The sequence below is a fragment of the Arachis hypogaea genome, chromosome 16, assembly GCF_003086295.3.
Source record: "Arachis hypogaea cultivar Tifrunner chromosome 16, arahy.Tifrunner.gnm2.J5K5, whole genome shotgun sequence".
Classification (NCBI taxonomy): domain Eukaryota; kingdom Viridiplantae; phylum Streptophyta; class Magnoliopsida; order Fabales; family Fabaceae; genus Arachis; species Arachis hypogaea.
The window spans coordinates 107,967,333-107,982,437 of NC_092051.1; the positions used below are offsets into that span (position 1 = coordinate 107,967,333).

A 15,105-nucleotide genomic window follows, 5' to 3' on the forward strand; every position below is an offset into this window, starting at 1 on the left:
CGTGTGACAGACGCAAAAGGATCAATGGATCCTATTCCAACATGATCGAGAACCGACAGATGATTAGCCGTGCGGTGACAGCGTGCGTAGAACATTTTCACTGAAAAGACGGAAAGTAGCCATTAACAACGGTGATGCCCAACATAAAGCTTGCCATGGAAAGGAGTATGAATGATTGGAAGAAGGCAATAGGAAAACAGAGGTTCAGAAGGAACAAAGCATCTTTATACGCTTATCTGAAATTCCTACCAATGAATTACATAAGTATCTCTATCTTTGTCTTTATTTGATGTTTTATTTATCTTTAATTATCAATCCTCCATAACCATTTGAATCTGCCTGACTGAGATTTACAAGATGACCATAGCTTGCTTCAAGCCGACAGTCTCCGTGGGATCGACCCTTACTCACGTAAGGTATTACTTGGACGACCCAGTGCACTTGCTGGTTAGTTGTGCAATTGTGACAAAGTGTGATTCACGTTTGAGAGCTCCAAGTCCTTTGGCGCCATTGTTGATGATCACAATTTCATGCACCAAGTTTTTGGCGCCGTTGCCGGGGATTGTTCGAGTTTGGACAACTGACGCTTCATCTTGTTGCTTAGATTAGGTACTTTTCTTTTTATTTTTCAGAATTTTTAAGAATGAATTCTAGAGTTTTAAGGTGATGTTCTTATCATCACAAAAGCTGATTGATTCTCATCAATTTAGCTGCTGAATGTAATGTCCTGCTGAAGCTTGGCCAACCATGTCTAATCCTTTTAGACTGAAGCTTTAGACTAACATTGCATGATTCCTGGAATTCTTATTAAAAGTTTTGAATCTCTTTATTCTCTTTTCCATATGATTTTCGAAAAATCACAAAAAATTTTTATAAAATCATAAAAATAAAAAATATTTTATGTTTCTTGTTTGAGTCTAGTATCAATTTTTAAGTTTAATGTCAATTGCATGTCTTTATTCTTTTTGAATATATGCATTATGATCTTCATTGATCTTCAAGTTGTTCTTGATGATTTCAGTGCTTTGATCTTTAATTTCTCCTATTCTGTGTCTTTTGTTGTTTCTTACATGCATTTTCAAATTGTTATAGTCCTTAGTATACAAACTTCTAAGTTTGGTGTCTTGCATGCATTGTTTATTTGATCTTAGTTGCATTTTTTATTGTTTCTCATCATTAAAAATTCAAAAATATTTTCAAAATTGTGTCTTTTCAAGTCAATAATACAGAGAATTGAAGATTTAGAACATTCAGCAGAGGAATTACACAGAAAAAGCTGGGCGTTCAAAACTCCTAGTGAAGAAGGAAAACTGGCATTTAAATGCCAGCCAGGGTACCGGCTGGGCGTTAAACGCCCAGAAAGGTAGGATTTTGGGCGTTAAACGCCAGAATGGATGCCATTCTGGGCGTTTAACGCCAAGATGACACTAAGAGGGAAGATTTTGTTTTTAATTCAAATCTTTTTCAAATTTTCATAATTTTTCAAAATCAAATCTTTTTCAAATCATATCTTTTCAATCATATCTTTTCAAAATCAATTTCTTTTCAATTTTTTTATTTATTACTATTTTCGAAAATCCTTGCTACAATTAATAATTTAATTCAAGATTTTCTAGTTGTTACTTGCCTATTAAGAAAGAATCAAAAGTTTTAATTCTAGAATCATATCTTCTAATTTCTTGTTAGTTAAGTAATCAACTTTAATTTTAAAACTTTCTCTTTTTAATTTGATTTTCAATCATATCTTTTCAATCACATCTTTTTCAAAATTAAGTTTCAATCATATATTTTTGATTTCTAATTTCAAAATCTTTTTCAAAAATCACTTAATTTCTTTCCCAATCTTAATTTTCGAAAAACCTTTACCAAATTTTAAAAATTTCTTTTAATTATTTCAAAATCTTTTACTTTAATTTCAAAAATTCTTTTCCTCTTCTCACATCCTTCTATTTAAGGACTAACACTCCTCCACTATCAACAATTCGAACTTTATCCCTCTTGCTAAGTTCGAATTCTTCTCTTTCTACCTCCTCCTTCTATTTTTCTTTTTCTCTAACACCTCAAGGAATCTCTATACTGTGACATAGAGGATTCCAGACTTTCTTGTTCTCTTCTCTTTCATATGAGCAGGAGTAAGGACAAAGGCATTCTTGTTGAAGCTGATCCTGAACCTGAAAGGACCTTGAAGAGAAAGCTAAGAGAAGCTAAAGTACAAATCTCTGTAGAAGGCCTAACAGAGCTCTTCAAGGAGGAAGAAGTCATGGCAGCCGAAAACAACAATGCCAACAATGCAAGGAAGGTGCTTGGTGACTTTACTGCACCTACTCCCGACTTCTATGGGAGAAGCATCTCAATCCCTGCCATTGGAGCAAACAACTTTGAGCTTAAGCCTCAATTAGTTTCTCTAATGCAACAGAATTGAAAGTTTCATGGACTTCCATTGGAAGATCCTCATCAGTTCTTAGATGAATTCTTGCAAATCTGTGACACTGTCAAGACCAATGGGGTTGACCCTAAGGTCTACAGACTTATGCTCTTCCCTTTTGCTGTAAGAGACAGAGCTAGAACATGGTTGGATTCACAACCTAAAGAAAGCCTGAACTCTTGGAAAAAGCTAGTCAATGCCTTCTTGGCAATGTTCTTTCCACCTCAAAAATTGAGCAAGCTTAGAGTGGATTCCAAACCTTCAGACAGAAGGAAGGTGAATCCCTCTATGAAGCTTGGAAAAGATACAAGCAATTAATCAGAAGGTGTCCTTCTGACATGCTTTCAGAATGTAGCATCATAGGTATATTCTATGATGGTCTGTCTGAACTATCCAAGATGTCATTGGATAGCTCTGCTGGAGGATCTCTTCATCTGAAGAAGACGCCTACAGAAGCTCAGGAACTCATTGAAATGGTTGCAAATAACCAATTAATGTACACTTCTGAAAAGAATCCTGTGAATAATGGGACAAATCAGAAGAAAGGAGTTCTTGAAATTGATGCTCTGAATGCCATATTGGCTCAGAATAAAATATTGACCCAACAAGTTAATATGATTTCTCAGAGTCTATCTGGAATGCAAGCAGCAACAGGCAGTACCAAAGGAGCTTCCCCTGAAGAAGAAGCTTATGATCCTGAGAACCCTGCAATGGAAGAGGTGAATTACATGGGAGAACCCTATGGAAACACCTATAACCCTTCATGGAGAAATCATCCAAATCTCTCATGGAAGGACCAATAGAGGCCTCAACAAGGCTTCAACAACAATAATGGTGGAAGAAATAGGTTTAGCAATGACAATCCTTTTCCATCATCTTCTCAGCAACAGACAGAGAATTCTAAGCAAAGCCATTCTGAATTAGCAACTGTAGTCTCTGATCTAATTAAAATCACTCAAAGTTTCATGACTGAAACAAGGTCTTCCATTAGAAATTTGGAGGCACAAGTGGGTCAGCTGAGTAAGAAAATTACTGAACTCCATCCTAGTACTCTCCCAAGCAATACAGAAGAGAATCCAAAGAGAGAGTGCAAGGCCATAAACATGTCTCACATGGCCGAACCTGGAGAGGAGGAAGAGGCAGTGATTTCCACTGAGGAAGACCTCAATGGACGTTCACTGGCCTCCAAGGAGTTCCCTAATGAGGAACCAAGGGAATCTGAGGCTCACACTGAGACTATAGAGATTCCATTGAATTTACTTTTCCCATTCATGAGCTCTAATGAGTATTCTTCCTCTGAAGAGGATGAAGATGTTACTGAAGAGAAAGTTGCTAAGTATCTTGGAGCAATCATAAAGCTAAATGCCAAGTTATTTGGTAACGAGACTTGGGAGGATGAACCCCCCTTGCTCATCAAAGAACTGGATGACTTGACTAGGTAGAGATTACCACTGAAGAGACAAGATCCTGGAAAGTTTTCAATACCTTGTGCCATAGGCACCATGACCTTTGAGAAGGCTCTGTGTGACCTAGGGTCAAGCATAAACCTCATGCCTCTCTCTGTAATGGAGAAGCTAGGGATCATTGAGGTACAAGCTGCAAGAATCTCACTGGAGATGGCAGACAATTCAAAGAAACAGGCTTATGGACTTGTAGAGGATGTCTTGGTAAAGGTTGAAGACCACTACATTCCTGCTAATTTCATAATCCTAGACACTGGGAAGTGTATGGATGAATCTATCATCCTTGGTAGACCCTTCCTAGCCACAGCAAAAGCTGTAATTGATGTAGACAGAGGAGAATTAGTCCTTCAAGTGAATGAGGACTCCCTTGTGTTTAAGGCTCAAGGATCTCCCTCTGTAACCATGGAGAGGAAGCATGAAAAGCTTCTCTCAATACAGAGTCAAACAAAATCTCCACAACCAAACTCTAAGTTTGGTGTTGAGAGGCCATCATCATGCTCTGAGTATCTGTGAGGCTCCATGAGAGCCCACTGTCAAGCTACTGACATTAAAGAAGCGCTTGTTGGGAGGCAACCCAATTTTATTTATTCTCCATTGTTATTTTATGTTTTCTGTAGGTTGATGATCATGTGAAGTCACAAAAATAGTTGAAAAAGAAAAAATCGAAGGAAAAACAGTATTAAAAATAGAACACCCTAGGGAGAAACTTACTGGCGTTTGAATGGGCGTTAAACGCCCAGTCTGGCACCATTCTGGGCGTTTAACGCCAGAAATGGGCACCAGACTGGCGTTTAACGCCAAGAATGGGCAAGAAGCTGGCGTTAAATACCAGAAATGGGCAGCAGCCTGGCGTTTAACGCTAGGATTGGCAGCAAGGGGCGTTTTGCACGCCACATGGTGCAGGGATGAGAAATCCTTGACACCTCAGGATCTGTGGACCCCACAGGATCTCCACCTACCCCACCATTCTCTCTCATCTTCACCCATTCACCAATCACCTCAATACCTCTTCCCCAAAAACCCCTCACCTATCAAATCCCACCATTCTCTTCACCACTCACATCCATCCTTCATAAAACCTCACCTACCTCACCATTCAAATTCAAACCACTTTCCCACCCAAATCCACCCATAATGGCCAAACCATACCCCCCTCTCCACTCCTTTATAAACCCATCTTCACTACTTCATTTTCACACAATATACACACTACTTCTCCCCCTTGGCCGAAACACTAAGCCCCCTCCATCTCCTCTATTTCTTCTTCTTCTACTCTCTTCTTTCTTCTTTTGCTTGAGGACGAGCAAACCTTCTAAGTTTGGTGTGGTAAAAGCGTTGCTTTTTATTTTTCCATAACCATTTATGGCACCTAAGGCCGGAGAAACCTCTAGAAAGAGGAAAGGTGATGACAAGTCATCTTAGCCTAGTTTTACTAGCCTTTTTCTTTATTTTTATTTGGTTTTATGCACTTTCTTGCATCCTAAGTAAGTAATTTGGAATGAAAAAGCATGACTTCTTTGAATCAAACAACCACCATGTAACTGATGCTAAATCATGATGTTTAAGCCAAATTTAATTGATTTCTAATGATTTATAAACCTTGTGAATTTGGAGATACTTTGATTGGTTGTTCTGATTAATTGTAGGTGAAGAAAAGAAGAAAAGAAGAAAGCGTAACCTAAGAAGTGTGGCCCAAGGAAGAAAAAGTATGGCCAAGAAAGGAGGAAGTGTGGCGCAACAAACCATGAAGCTCTCTCCAAGAGCACCAAGCTCACCAAGTGAGCGCTACACTTACTCTCAAGGGACCAAGGCACAAAGCTCAGCTTACTTTGTGAGCTGAGCACAACATGAGGCCAAGAAACAAGGAAAGGAAAGACCAAGCTCAGCTCACAAAGTGAGCATTATCGAGAGCACCCAAGAAATAATTCAAAGAAAATAAGTTGCAAGTGCATGCTCTAAGGCTTGAACCCATGACCAAAGGGGATAGGGAGAGCGCTACTCACAAGGAAAAATAAGCCAAAAATGGCCAAATGCATCCCCCAAGGTTCGAACTCCACACCTTGAGGAAGCAAGGAAGCAAGGCAACCAAAAAAATGGGCAGTGCATGCTTCCCTCAAGTTTCGAACCAAGGAGCTCTCCTTGTGAGCACCAAAGCTCAGCTCACTTGGAGAGCTGAGCGCTACCCTTGGTGCATTTCACGCAACATATGACACGGCCAGAGGGAGTGGAGCGCGCAACATATGACACGGTCCAGGAACACACAGCGCGCAACAATTTTGTGCACCAAGGCACCAATGCTCGCTGAGCTTTCCCCTGATGCCTCCCCCAAGCAACAGCACGCAAGGCCTCCCCACACCAAGTCTCAAAGCTCAGCTCGCTTTGTGAGCTGAGCATCCCCCTGGAGGCAAATTACTCATGGGCTGAAAAATCAATCAAAAATCCAATTAAATTCAAATCTTCACCAAATCAAAAGCCCATCCAAATTCCAATATCCAAGAATAGAAAGTGTATAAATAGGAGTTAGTTTGATGTAATTAGGATTCAGAGACTTTACTTTGAATTTTCCTTTTTAGCTTTCATTTCAATTTTGAGCTTTTTTAATTTTGAATTTATTTTTCTGAGAACTTGAAAGGAGAATTGATCTCTCTTCTTCTTGGTTCTTGCTTGAGCACTCTTTAATTTTCTTGCTTTGGATCTTGGGTAGAGAATTGAAGAACTTCTGTTTCAATCTCACCTTGAGATCTTGTTTAATTTTCTGCATAATTGAATTCCAATTTCCATTTACTGCTTCATCTTCTATTCTCTCTGCAATTTACTTTTCTTTGTTTCTTTTGCAATTGTTCTTGTTAGATCAAGGAAGGATTTGAGATCTAGACTTGTTATCTAGTCTCTTCCACTCCTGAGATCTTCAACCTCATTTACATTGCTGCAAATTAAGCACTGCCTTTCTGTCTTTACAATTCTCAAAGCATTTTTACTCTTTTGTTTGAGATCCATTCCAATTCAATTCATCTTTTGCTTTGCTGTTTGATGCAATTTACTTTTGCTTGTTTAAATTCTGCAATTCCAATTCCAATTCCTTTTATGATTCAAGCAATTTACATTTCTTGCACTTTAAGCTTCAGCCATTTACATTATTTGCAATCTAAGTTTCTGCAATTTACATTACGTGCACTTTAAGATTCAACACTTTTACCTTCCTGCTCTTTAGTTTACTGCAAATCTCCCCTTCCCCTTTACTTTTCATGCAATTTAGTTTCTGCAAATTACAAATCACTCAACCAAATCTTGATTCGCTTGACTAAATCAACTACTAAACTAAAATTGTTCAATCCTTCAATCCTGTGGGATCGACCTCACTCATGTGAGTTATTATTACTTGATGCGACCCGGTACACTTGCCGGTGAGTTTTGTGTTGGATCGTTTTTCACACATCAAGTTTTTGGCGCCGTTGCCGGGGATTGAATTAGATTGATAATGATTAAGTGAAGTGAAGATCTAGATCAAGCACTTTTTATTTTTTGTTTCTTTAACTTTTAACTAACACACTAACTATTTGAATTTTTGCTTAAGCTAACTCAAACTTCATTCTAGCAATAGAGTGAAGTGTCACTGGTTCTGTGTGTTTCTTATGTCTTGTTTGTATGTCAGGGACAAGGAGAACTATACCTAACTTTTGTGAAGAAGACGAAAGAACTCTTAGAAGGTTAAGAAGAGCTGAAAGAGGGAAAAATATAGTTGGAGAAGAGGAGTCAGAAGAAGAATTCCACGACATGGAGGAACATTCAACAAATCCACCAGGTGGAGCAGCCACCACCAACAACAATCCACCACAGAGGAGAGTTTTGGCTTCATATACATTTGCAAATCCTAGACATTGTAGGAGTAGCATTCTTACCCCAAATGTTAATGCAAATAACTTTGAACTAAAGCCACAACTCATCACCTTAGTTCAAAACAACTGCTCCTATGGGGGAGGACCACTTGAAGATCCAAATCAACATCTGTCCACTATCTTGAGGATTTGTGACACGGTCAAAACCAATGGAGTGCATCCTGACATCTACAAGCTGCTATTATTTCCATTTTCTCTCAGAGACAAAGCTACTCAATGGTTGGAATCCTTCCCAAGGGACAGCATAGACAACTGGGATGATTTGGTAACCAAGTTCCTTGCCAAGTTCTACCCACCTCAGAGGGTTATTAGATTGAAAACGGAAGTACAAACATTCACACAACAGGATGCTGAGCCTTTGTATGAAGCATGGGAACGATACAAGGCTTTATTCAAGAAATGTCCTCCTGGAATGTTCACTGAGTGGGATAGATTGCAGAATTTTTATGAAGGCTTAACACTGAAATCTCAAGAGGCCTTAGATCATTCAGCTGGAGGTTCTTTGCAACTCATGAAAACTGCAGAGGAAGCTCAAAATCTCATTGATATGGTGGCTAACAACCAGTATTTCTTTGCTCATCAAAGGCAACGCCAACCATCACAAAGGAGAGGAGTAATAGAGTTGGAAGGAGTGGATTCAATCCTGGCTCAAAACAAGATGATGCAGCAGCAAATTCAACAATAATTTGAGCAAATGGCCAAGAGGATTGATAGCCTCCAAGTTGCAACAGTTAACACTAGCCAACCATCAACCACATGGGGACAAAATGAAGAAACTCAAGAGGAGCAGCAGCAAGAACAAGTCCAGTACATGCACAACCAAAATTCTAGGAAAAATAAAGTCTATGGTGATACTTACAACCCTTCATGGAAGAACCACCCAAACCTTAGATGGGGAGACAACAACAATCAAACTCAGCAGCCATGGCAGAGAAACTCAAACCAGAACAACTGGAAAAACACAAACCAAAATAACCAGCAGAATAATAGCCAAACCACATACAGAAAACCACAAAACACCTACCCCAATTCTAACCATCATCCATCCAATAACCAAGCCTCAAATCAAAACACTTATCCTCAACCCTCAACACCTCACAATCAACCAATCTCACAAGACTCTCAGAGGATTAACAACTTGGATCTCTTGATGGAAAAGATGATGAAACATCAAGAGATGACATTGAGGAACCAGGAAGCCTCCATGAAAAATATGGAAAGGCAAATTGGACAACTTTCCAAGCAAATCACCATTGAAAGGCCATCAAGCTCACTACCTAGTGACACCATCCCTAATCCAAAAGAGGAGTGCAAGGCAATACAACTGAGGAGTGAAAAGATTCTGATGAAAAATGAAGAAGCAACCAAGAAGCCCAAGGAAAGTGATAAGAAACAAGATGAAGAAGAGAAAGCCAATGATGAGGATGTAACAACAAGCAAGCAAACTCAAAATCAGGCTCAAGAAAAGGATAAGCAGCCACAAAATTTGAGAAAAGGGAAGAACATGGGAGAGCTGCCTCCAGGACAGCAGCAAGTGGAGAAGAGCTTTACACCTCCGTTGCCATACCCTCAAAGGTTCAACAAAGAGACTAAGGACTAGCACTTCCCAAAATTTCTTGAAGTCTTCAAGAAGTTGGAGATCAATATTCCCTTAGCTGAAGCACTTGAGCAAATGCCCCTGTATGCAAAGTTCTTGAAAGAACTTATCAACAAGAAAAGAAGTTGGCAAGAAAAAGAAAATGTGCTTCTCACTGAAGAATGCAGTGTACTCATCAGGAAAGGACTTCCCCCCAAAGTGGAAGACCCTAGAAGTTTCTTCCTACCTTGCACCATTGGAAGCATATTTATCAACAAAGGGATGTGTGACTTAGAAGCAAGCATAAACCTAATTCCATCATCCTTAGTGAAAAAGCTTGGTATAGGGAAGGTGAAACCAATACAAATGTCCTTAGAATTGGTGGACCAGTCAATAGTATATCCCAAGGGAGTGATTGAAAACCTTTTAATAAGGGTTGACAAGTTCATTTTTCCTGCGGACTTTGTAATCTTGAACACTGAAGAAGAAGAAAACAATTTAATCATCTTGGGAAGGCTATTTTTGGCCACTTCAAGAGCTATCATAGATGTAGAGCAAGGAGAATTAACCCTCAGGATGCATGATGAGAGTGTCACTCTGAGTGTACTGCCAGAAACACAGTTCAATTATAAAAAGAAGGATGGTACAGAAAATGACAAAGAAAACCTGCAATGGAAGGAGGGAATCAACAAGACAAACAACAGCTGCCCTCCCAAGCAAGAGATAGATGATACAACAAGTCAAAAAGAGAAAGAGACTGTGCAAAATAATGAAGAAGTTCAAGAGGACATTGTAGTATTGGCAACTAAGAAAAGAAACCTCAAGAGGAAGACTGTTGTCAAAGGAGAAGGGTCAACAAAAGGAGGGAGAAAGAACAAAAACAGAATCAAAAAGGGTTGGAAGAACAAAAAAATTCCAACAGAAGGGCTCTCCAAAGGTGACAAAGTGCAATTAATATATCAACAGCTGGGAACAGAGGATCACTACACTGTTAACCAAGTACTCTCTCTTGAGCATGTGGAAATTGAGCACCAAGGGACAAAGAAGAAGCCCACAGTCAGAGGGGACAAGTTGAGGCACTACAATCATCAACCACCATAAAAGAAGGGTTCAATGTCAAGCTAATGACAATAAAAGAGTGCTTCATGGGAGGCAACCCATGATTCAATATTCTTGCTTGCTTTTAAATTCAATAAAGTATGATCACCTTAGCATGATTTTGAATATACTAGACAGATACGTACAGTGTTTTGGAACATATGCCAGACTTCTAATTTTGGTGTGCTTGACAGCACACAAAAGCTAATTTTCAAGCATCTTCAGATCATATGCTTAGTCATTTCGATGAAGTATATGGCTAAACCTTAAGTTTGGTGTCTGCATATCTATCAATTATAGAAAGATCAACTTTTGTACAGTAAAGAAAAGAGACAATCAAAATCATGCAGAGATGAATCATGCATTGTTTTATTTTAGGAATTTATGAATTAGAATTTATGATGAAAGTATCAATTGTGACAAATGCTTGTTTTTGACATCAATTCTTTAACAAGAGACAAGTTTGGTGTTCACCACACAATTGATCTTTCACAATAAAAAATAAATAAATAAATAAATAAATAAATAATGCAATCACTCCTTTCACCACCGTGCTTCAATTGTATCCTAAAGCATATCATTTGTGTTTAATTAGGAAAAGAAGGCTGAAGTAAGGACAAGGTAAGGGAATAGCTATGACAAGTCAAGAGAGGGGTCACATGTGCCTAGAGAGGTGCGCCAACTTTGGAAAACAAAAAAATTCTGCATGCTAGTCACCTTGAGGGACGGACCCCATGCAACCAATAGTAAGAGAATCCTTGTCAATCCTCTAGAAGACATGATGCCAGGACATCTTGGCCAGTTTCACTGACCTTTTCTTTACTGTTTTTAGGTTAGTTTCATGTATTTCTTTAGGAAATAAGCTAGTTTTGGGTAGATATTCACTTATGCCTTGATTCAAGCATACATTGTGCATTTTACATAATTTCATGAGGATTTTGCATAAGTTTAGTGACAAATATTATGTTGCATTACTCATGACTTGGACTAGAGCTTTGATGCACTTTATTGCTTGATTTCAGGACCAAAAGGAAGCAAGAAAAGGGGAGGTAACTTGCAAGATTAATGAGAAAAGTGATTGCCAATAACACTCTCAAAAAGCCATCAATGCCCACGTTAGAGAGTCACGTTAACTAAGTTAACGTGAACTCTAACGTGGAGAAGAGAAGTTGAGCTAATGTTAGTGACACTTAACATTGTCACTAACGTTGGCAATTACTCATAAGTGGCCACGTTAGAAGCCACGTTAACCTAGTTAACGTGGCCTCTAACATTAAGGGGGGAAGAGAAGCCAACGTTAGTGACACTCAACATTGTCACTAACGTTGGCCTATGGTGCAAAGTACCATGTTAACTCCCACGTTAACTTGGTTAACGTGGGAACTAACGTAAGGGATGAAGAGTTGTCGACAACGTTAGTGACACTCAACATTGTCACTAACGTTGAAGCAACCACACAACCCCCAAGAGTCATGTTAACTTCCACGTTAACTTGGTTAACGTGGAAGCTAACGATGAGGAATGAAGGATGAGCCAATGTTAGTGACACTCAACATTGTCACTAACGTTGAAGCAACCACACAACCCCCAAGAGTCATGTTAACTTCCACGTTAACTTGGTTAACGTGGAAGCTAACGATGAGGAATGAAGGATGAGCCAATGTTAGTGACACTCAACATTGTCACTAACGTTGGGATGGCTAAAGATGGCCACGTTAGAAGCCACGTTAACCTAGTTAACGTGGACTCTAACATGAGACCTAGGGGCACATTGGAACGTTAGTGACAATTTTGAATGTCACTAACGTTCTCGAAGGATGGCAAGGGCCACGTTAGAAGCCACGTTAACCTAGTTAACGTGGGCTTTAATGTGAAGCAAGAAGGGGCACACTGGAACGTTAGTGACAATGTTGAGTGTCACTAACGTTCTCGAAGGTTAACAAGGCAACGTTAAAAGCCACGTTAACCTAGTTAACGTGGGTTTTAACGTGAGGCAAAGGGGTGCATTGGAACGTTAGTGACAATGTTAAGTGTCACTAACGTTCTCGAACTTATATTCTCACTAAATATTAACACCCCTGACGTCCTGAACTAAAGTCTCCGCCCACTTCGCACTTTCTCTCTGCAAGTAAAGCCAAGCCCAAATAAAGAAAGGAACTGCTTCAAACTTAAGATCCAAAGGCCCAAGACTTGAAGAATCACACTAGAAGCTGAGAAGAGTAGTATATATAGGAGTAGCTTTGAATTGAGAAGAAAGTTCTGGAGGCTGGGAAAAAGAGAACTACTCTCTGTATTTTACTTTCTTGCAATTTCTAGTTTTAGGATGTATTCTCCATCTTTGTTTTCATTTTCAAGAGCTATGAACAACTAAACCCCTTTCATTGGGTTAGGGAGCTCTGTTGTAATTTGATGGATCAATACTAATTTTCATTATTCTTCTTCTATCTTTCCTCTTGATTTTACTTGAAAGCTTTCGATCTTCATCAAATTGAGTAGTTATCTTGGAAGAGAAGCTATTCAAACTTGGATCTCTTTTGAACCTTGAAAGAGGAATGAAGAGATCAAGCTAGAAATGCTTTCTCATGCTGGACCAAATTGGGTTTGGATGGGTATGTGACTATAACCCTCTCAACACTTGATTTGGGAAATGCATGTGGTATAATCAGTGACCATACTTCATCTCTTCTCATGAGCAATTGACCAAGGAATTGGCTATTGATCAAGATTTGAGAGATTGAATTGCAAGAAATTGTAATTCAATCACTTAAGATTGCCAAGGAGATCAATGAGTGCATTGATTGAGGAAGAGATGAAAATGAACTTGATCCGAAGAATTGCAACATCTCCTAAGCCCAATGAACTCCCCATCTCTGATCTTACCCATTCTCTTTAATTTCTGCCATTTACTTTTATGAGCAAATCCCTCATTCCCATTTACAATTCTGCAATTTATTTTCAGTCATTTACTTCCAGTCCTTTAATTCTAGCATTTACTTTTCTGTTATTTACATTCTCGCCATTTTATTTTCTGCAACTCTCAACCCAAATTCTGGATTCGCTCAACTAGAACATTCTTCTATTTAAAGTTGCTTGATCAATCAATCCCTGTGGGATTCGACCTCACTCTATTGTGAGTTTTTACTTGACGATAAATTCGGTACACTTGCCGAAGGGAGATTTGTTGATAGACAAGTTTTCCGTGCATCAAGTTTATGGCACCGTTGCCGGGGATTGATTGTGCATCAACAATGATTAAATTGGAAGATCACTAGATTGAGCATTTTTATTTTGTGAATTTCATTTTCTGTTTGAGTGATTTACTTTTTGTTTTAGTTAAACTTCTTCCCTTCCCCCTCTACTCTTTTGTTTTTCTTTGTTATTTTCAATTCTGTTTGCTAACCCACTAACTGCTTGATATATTGCATCACTCACAACTAACAATAATTCTGACACAAATACTGTCTGCACCTATTTTCTTTGCTTGTACTTGTTGGTTGTATGATAGGGAGAAGAAGCGGAGCTTCAACTTCCTTTGATTCTGAACCTGAGAGAACCTTCCTTAGACTAAGGAGGGAGGCAAAAGAAAAACGTGTAGTTGGTGCTGAAGAAGAGGAGGAACACTTTGAGGAATACTTTGAACCAAACATGGAAGAAAACATGGAAAATCATCATGAAGAAGAGACTCACAACCATGGCAGAGGAGGTGGAGCAAATCATGCTGGGGAGGATAGAAGAGTTTTGGGCTCTTACATCAATCCAAACCTAGGCAATTGTGGAAGTAGCATCCAAAAGCCAACAATCCATGCCAACAACTTTGAACTTAAATCACAGCTCATCACCCTTGTTCAGAACAACTGTTTGTTTGGAGGAGGTGTTCAAGAAGACCCCAATCAACATTTGACCACCTTCCTGAGAATATGTGACACAGTGAAATCTAATGGTGTTCATCCTGACGCCTATAGACTGCTCTTATTTCCTTTTTCACTCAGGGACAAGGCAGCCAAGTGGCTGGAATCCTTCCCAAGGGAGAGCTTGACAACTTGGGAGGATGTGGTGAATAAATTCTTAGCAAGATTCTACCCTCCTCAACGAATTAATAGGCTGAGAGCTGAGGTTCAAACTTTCAGGCAACAAGATGGTGAGACTCTGTATGAAGCATGGGAGAGGTTCAAGGACTTAACAAGGAGGTGTCCACTTGACATGTTCAACGAATGGGTGCAGCTGCACATTTTCTATGAAGGGCTCTCTTATGAGTCAAAGAAGGCCGTAGACCATTCATCTGGAGGATCTTTGAACAAGAAAAAGACCATTGAGGAAGCCATAGATGTTATTGAAACAGTAGCAGAAAACGACTACTTCTATGCTTCCGAAAGAGGGAACACAAGAGGAGTGATGGAGCTAAATAATGTAGATGCTCTGTTGGCCCAAAACAAGCTCATTACCCAGCAGCTAGCTGACCTCACCAAGAAGATGGAGAGGAACCAAGTAGCAGCAATCTCATCTTTATCAACAATCCAAGAAGGAGTGAATGAAGAAGCAGAGGGGAGTCAGGAGCAAGCCAACTACATTGGGAATTCACCAAGGAAAAACTATGATCCATACTCCAAGACTTACAACCCTGGATGGAGAAACCACCCAAACTTTGGG

General features: G+C 39.3%; 2 non-coding genes across 2 annotated transcripts; both read right to left on the minus strand.

The window, feature by feature from the left end:
- Positions 1-8,094: 8,094 nt before the first annotated feature.
- LOC112761815 (small nucleolar RNA R71) lies at positions 8,095-8,198 on the minus strand. Its single transcript, XR_003182191.1, has one exon. It is a non-coding gene; the product is annotated as a small nucleolar RNA R71 (small nucleolar RNA).
- A 6,358-nt stretch (positions 8,199-14,556) lies between these two features.
- LOC112759883 (small nucleolar RNA R71) lies at positions 14,557-14,660 on the minus strand. Its single transcript, XR_003180348.1, has one exon. It is a non-coding gene; the product is annotated as a small nucleolar RNA R71 (small nucleolar RNA).
- Between the last annotated feature and the right edge of the window lie 445 nt (positions 14,661-15,105).